The sequence below is a fragment of the Crocodylus porosus genome, unplaced genomic scaffold, assembly GCF_001723895.1.
Source record: "Crocodylus porosus isolate Cpor-Errol unplaced genomic scaffold, CroPor_comp1, whole genome shotgun sequence".
Taxonomy (NCBI): Eukaryota; Metazoa; Chordata; order Crocodylia; family Crocodylidae; genus Crocodylus; species Crocodylus porosus.
The window spans coordinates 27945805-27951435 of record NW_017728917.1 but is presented as its reverse complement, the minus strand read 5'-3'; positions in this window follow the sequence as shown (position 1 = coordinate 27951435).

Genomic DNA, 5631 nt, shown 5'->3' with positions numbered 1-5631 from the left:
GCATGCTTGCTAGTAAATTCTGTTGGCTGGATTAAAACTGCTCTCACATGCATGACAGCATCTCTCTTGATTACATGGATCTCAAAGGATAGGACTTGTATAGCCCTAACATATATTCTCTTTTTATTTTAAGTAATAAATTGAAAACAGCAGAACACCCTGATCAACTTCAGTGGAAAAACAGTAATATAGACTTTATGCTAGCCCCCTTGCATACACTGTGATAACTAACTCTTCAGTAACTAGAATAACTGAAGCAAAGGTAACAGTGAAAGCTTGTGATCTGTCCCCATTAACAGAAGTCAAAGTGCAAATGCAGATACAGTATAATGCACCCCACTTGCATTCAGGTACAGGATAAATGAAAATCAGTCTAACTGCATGACAGTGATTCTCAGCCACGGTGCCATGGCACTCCCGGGGACTTTGAGATCCTTTCAAGGATGGCATGGGGTGCCACACAAATGTGTGCATATGTGATTCACAAAATAGACCCAGAGTTTTCAAACAGAAGTCCCTAGTATTAATTGCATGCTGACCTGTTGTGGCCTTTCTGAGTTCTTTGCAACCAAAAAACTGCTCTATTACTTTTCTGTAGTCATAAAAACAATGAAAATGAAGAGCTGGCATTTTATGAGGGGGGTACCTCAAATTTAAGAAAGGTTGAAATCCACTAGCACAGGGGCAGGCAAAGCCTGTCCTGTGGGCTGGTTTGGGTCCATGGCGAACTTTATTTTCCAGCAGCCCCTACCCATGTTGCTTGGTTGGTTTTGGGCAGGGTGTGCAGGCAGCAGATTGCAGCTCCGCCCCAGCTCCAGACCACATTGTCACAAGATCCCAGTCCAGGAGCTCCCTGCCCAACCATGCCCTGCCAGCACAGTTAGGGTGGTCTCCATGGAGTCCCTGGCTCCCAGATGTCACCAGCTGCTCAGGTTTCCATGGAAACTGGCCACACCAACATGGGCAGGGTCTGCTGGAAAATGAAGTCCGGCTGCCAGCAAGACCTGCCATTTTGCCCACCCCTGAACTAGCATAACCTAATGTCAGCCAGAATTTCTTGCCTGTGCCTTATGTGATACAGCTGTCCCCAGCATATAGGTGTAACCAGAGGCAGGCAATTATTTTGACTGGAGGGCAGCTTAATGAGTTTTGGAGAGCTGTGGAGGGCTGCAAGACAGCCCCACCCCTTGATGGGTGCCCCACTCCATGGTAGCCATGTTGGGACTGAAAGTTCCACCCCCAACCCCTGGCCTTTGCCACTGGAAGTCCCACTCCTTGCCCTGGAAATGCTCCTTTTGGGAGGGAAGGTGCTGCCATCTTGAAACTGGGACAAAAACACAGACAATATACTAAAAAATCAAATATCTACTATGACTTATTTTAATTTTATTAAAAAAAAAATTTGTCCTGATTTAAGTGTGTTTGCATAGTATATTTAGAGGAAATTGCATTATAGCTCAAAATGCATCTCCAGCAAAACCAAGCAGGTGATTCTTTCGTTCTAATCAACACTGGTGAGACTGTAGCTGGGCACCACGTTTCAACAAGGACGTGGACAAGCTTGACAGAGTCCAAAGAAGAGCCACCCGTACGATCAGTCTTACACGGCAAGCTATACGAGGAAAGGCTGAGGGATCTGGGACTCTCCAGCCTGCGAGAAAGAAGACTGAGCGGGGACTTGGTAGCACTACACTAGGAGAGCACATCAAGGGCTCGCTGAGCAACTGTTCACCAGAACACCTGAGGGGAAAACCAGGAGTAATGGCCACTAACTCCTGGAAGACTGATTTAAGCTGAACATTAAGAAAAACTTCTTCACAGTGGAATAAGCTCCCTCCAGAGGTGGTGCAATCACCTATGCTGGAAATCTTCAAGAGAAGACTAGACAGTCACCTTGCTGGGGTCACCTGACCCCCCGTTATCTTTCCTGCTTGGTGCAGGGTCCTTCTGTGCAGGCAGAAAGTATATGATTGGGGGGGCAGTGATATGCCCATTCCCTACCCCTACCCGACTCCCAAGCCACAGCCCCCCAGCCCTGCTGCTGCCCCTCACTCCTGACTCTCAGTAACCTGCCCCCCCCAGACCATGCTGGTGCCTCTCACTCCCAACCAGCAGCCCCGTCCCTGCTGATACCCCTCACTCCAGACCTGCAGCCCTCTGGCCCTGCCTGTTCCCTGCGCTTCCAGCCCACAGCCCCCTGCCCCCCAGTGCCCTGCACTCCCAAGCCACAGCCCCCTCCCCTCCAGCTCTGCTGCCCATGCTGCTCCCTGCTGCCCGAAGAACTCCCCCATCCCCTTCCCCCTGCCCTGGTGCACGCACGCACACAAACACCCCCCCATCCACTCCTGCTTGCAGCCAGGGCCTGCCTGCTGGGGCCTGCATGTAGACCATTTGACGACCCTGCCTCCAATCACCCTGCCCCCGCTCCCTCGAATGCCAAGCAGATCCTTGCTGGGGCAAGCTGGGAAGTGCTGGGAAAGCAGAGGCAAAATCCTGGACATGTGCTGATATTTAAAAAAAACACCCAGACGGAGATGGGAGGACCCAAAAGGTGGACATGTCTGGGAAAACCTGGACATATGGTCACCCTAGTCTTACTCTTGTATACTGTATGTTGTGGGGTGGGGTTGGGGAGTAGGTGTGTAGGGGAGGGTGGGTGTGGACAGGTGTGGGCTATGTGGTTGAGTTGGGGGCTGTGGGTGTCTGAGGTTATGCCGGGGGGTGGGAGTGTGTGTGGGAGAGGTGTGGCTGTGTTTGGGGGTATGGTGGGGAGTAGGGTGTGTGGGAGGGTGTTGGTGTGTGTGTGGAAGGTGGCGGGTCCTCAGAGTCCCTGGAGTGTGCCAATCCCTGAAGCGGCATCTGGTGGCAGCGAGTGGGGCCAGGCCCCCCTGGCTCCGGAGTGCACAGCTCCCAATGTTCCCACCCCAGTCACTGGCTGCAGGTGGCGGCAGCTTGTGGGGTCAACCCCACCCAGCCCAATAGCGCTCCTGCCCAAGTCCCTGGCCACATGTGGGGAGTGGGCTGGGGTGGGGAGTGGTTTCTGGGCAAACAGAGCAGCATGGAGGCACCGGCTCACAGAGGGCAGTAAGGGCCAGGGCTTATGATGGGGCCCTGCAGGGTGGACAGAATTGCCTGGTGGGCCGAATCCAGCCTGCAGGCCGTATTATGCCCGCCCCTTGTGTAACCCCTCTCACTAGGGAGTGCAGGTGTGTGGTTATGGCCTCAGTTTCCTCCAAGGAGTACCTCAGTTTAACAAAAGGGTACAAACAAGTTGGATTAATTTATACCCACTGGCATCAGAACTTCAATCTGTAATATAACTCAGGAAACTCAGCAAGGAAGCCTGATAACAAACTTACCCCTTTCAACAATACAACTTAAAACTCCCACTCCAAGTCTCACAAGGATCCTTGAGGTGAGACTCTTCATCATGTGCGCAGTCCCAGACATCCCAGATGACACAAGGACTTTCACAATCACATTGACTGCACTACCTTCTGCAACCTTTTAAGCGCACCTCACTCAGGCCCGGCTGTCCCAGCAGTGAGTCTCTCTCCCTGCTGGGGTCCACTCAGTAGAGAAGTTGATCCTTCTCCCAGCTGCATTCAAACCAGGCTCTCAATGGTGTGTGGAGCATCAAGGAACACGACCTCTCCCCTGTTCCTTTCACATGGCTCTGGGCAAACTGGCTCCCACTTTGCAGCTCCTCTTTCCTACTTCCCCTCCAACCAACCTGGGGAATGTAGTTCAACCCAGCTTCCTGGGTCTGGTTTTCCGGGGCTTGGAGTGGCCCCACACCTCTCTGCCTAACACTTGGCAACCTAGGGACAGGGGTTACATAGGTTATGCACATTACAATTTTTAAATCAGGGTGGGAAAAATATGGCCTGGGGGCTGGATCCAGCCTACCAAGGATTCGATCTGTTCTGTGGCACATCCCTTGGCACTGCCTGGCCCAAGCAAGGGGGTAGCCCAGGCCATGGCATTTATAGCATGATAGCTGGTCTTGGCTTCCTGGCAGCCTCCCCAGTAGTGGCTCACTCTGCCTGTGTGCTGCTGCCAGTCCTCCCTGCACCCACCACTGGCCTGGGGACCCTTCAGGCAGGGTGTGCTTGGCTAGGTGGATGGGCAGGGGGCGCAGGAGGGTGGGGAGGGGTGTCTGGGAGTGGGACAGATGGGTGAGGGCAGGGCTGGGGCTGGGATTGCAGGGCTGTGACAGTGTGGGGCTGGGGCCTGAGACAGAGCCGTAATCCCTCCTCCCACGTCCCTGCTTGCAGGGAGCTGACTGCAGCTCTGTCAAGGGCCCCAGCCTTGGCTATCACCACCCTGTGATCCTGGCCCCATTTGCCAGTCCTGCTTCTGGATCCCATTTCCAGCCGCATCCCATCTGCTCAACAAGGCAGGCCTTGCCCATGGGTGCCCTGAGTTGATCTCCATGGAGACCCTGCCCTTCTGCCCACCCACTCCATCTGGTGACTCTGGCAGTGGGTGCAAGACAGACAGGTCCAGGGCTGGTTGGAATAATTTCCCTCCGCTGACATCTGGCCATGCCAGGCAACATGAATGCCGTGTGCCCCTGGAGGCTGGGGGGGCAGAGCGGCTGCCCGCAGGCGGTGGTGGTGTTGGCAGTGGGGTGTGGTGGTGGCGAGCGAGGTGCTCCTGCAGGCAGCCGCAGTGGTGTCAGCGGAAGGGGGGGGCAGGGGGCAAGCGGTGACTGCCTGCAGGGGGTGCACATGCACCTTTGTGTACCCGCTATGCGTTGCCAATGCAGGCAAGGTCACCCCCGCTACAGCCCAGAACCGCTCGCTGAAATTCCTTCAGTCCAAATAATTGCCCACTCCTGGTCTGAGGGCATGGCTTCTTCTGCTTCCTTATCTTCTCAACTTTATGAAGATAACATGACTGTATTCTGGTTTAATTTCAGAACAGTCTGTGTTACAGGCCCCCTGTACATGTTACAGGCATGGCAAAATTAATTGATTCATTGCACTATTACCTTAAGACCAGCTAGCTACACATGCAAAGTACCTGTCATGCCATAAACAGCTCCAATCAACTGTAAAGTTAGACCCTGAAACTGTACCAGGTTCTCCCCTGGGCCGGGAGCCCCATCAGCTGACCCGGCTCCCACCACACCCCGCCCTGCCACAATCCCTGAGGCTCGTGGGTGCATGAGACCCCTGGGCCCCGTGCACAGCCCAGAGGCAGGCCGGCACCTGGTGGGGGTCTTGGCTCCAGCCCGGCCATACAGGCAGCCTGGGCTGAGCCCGGCCAGGTGCGGGACTCTTCTTCCTGGCCGCAAGTGGCCCCGCCGCTGGGATCCCTTCTCGTCAGTGCGAGGGGAGCAGGCTGAGGCGCCCCCGCTCCGGCACAGAGGAGCGGTCGGGTGCAGCCCGCACTCGCGCCTCCGTCCTACCCGTGCGCGTGTGGCCTGGCAGGAGGCGCGAGTGCGGGGATCGCGCGCGGCCTTCACCTCGGGGGTAGGGGCCGGGACTCGCTGGAGAGAAGCAGCTGCCGAGGAGTTGCTGTTAGGAGCAGGGGGGCAGCCTGGGGGGCTGGGGTGGAGACCGCCCGGGGCCCAGCGCGACGCCCAGAAGGCCGCAGGGGCTCAGCGAGGCCCCACCGCTTCGC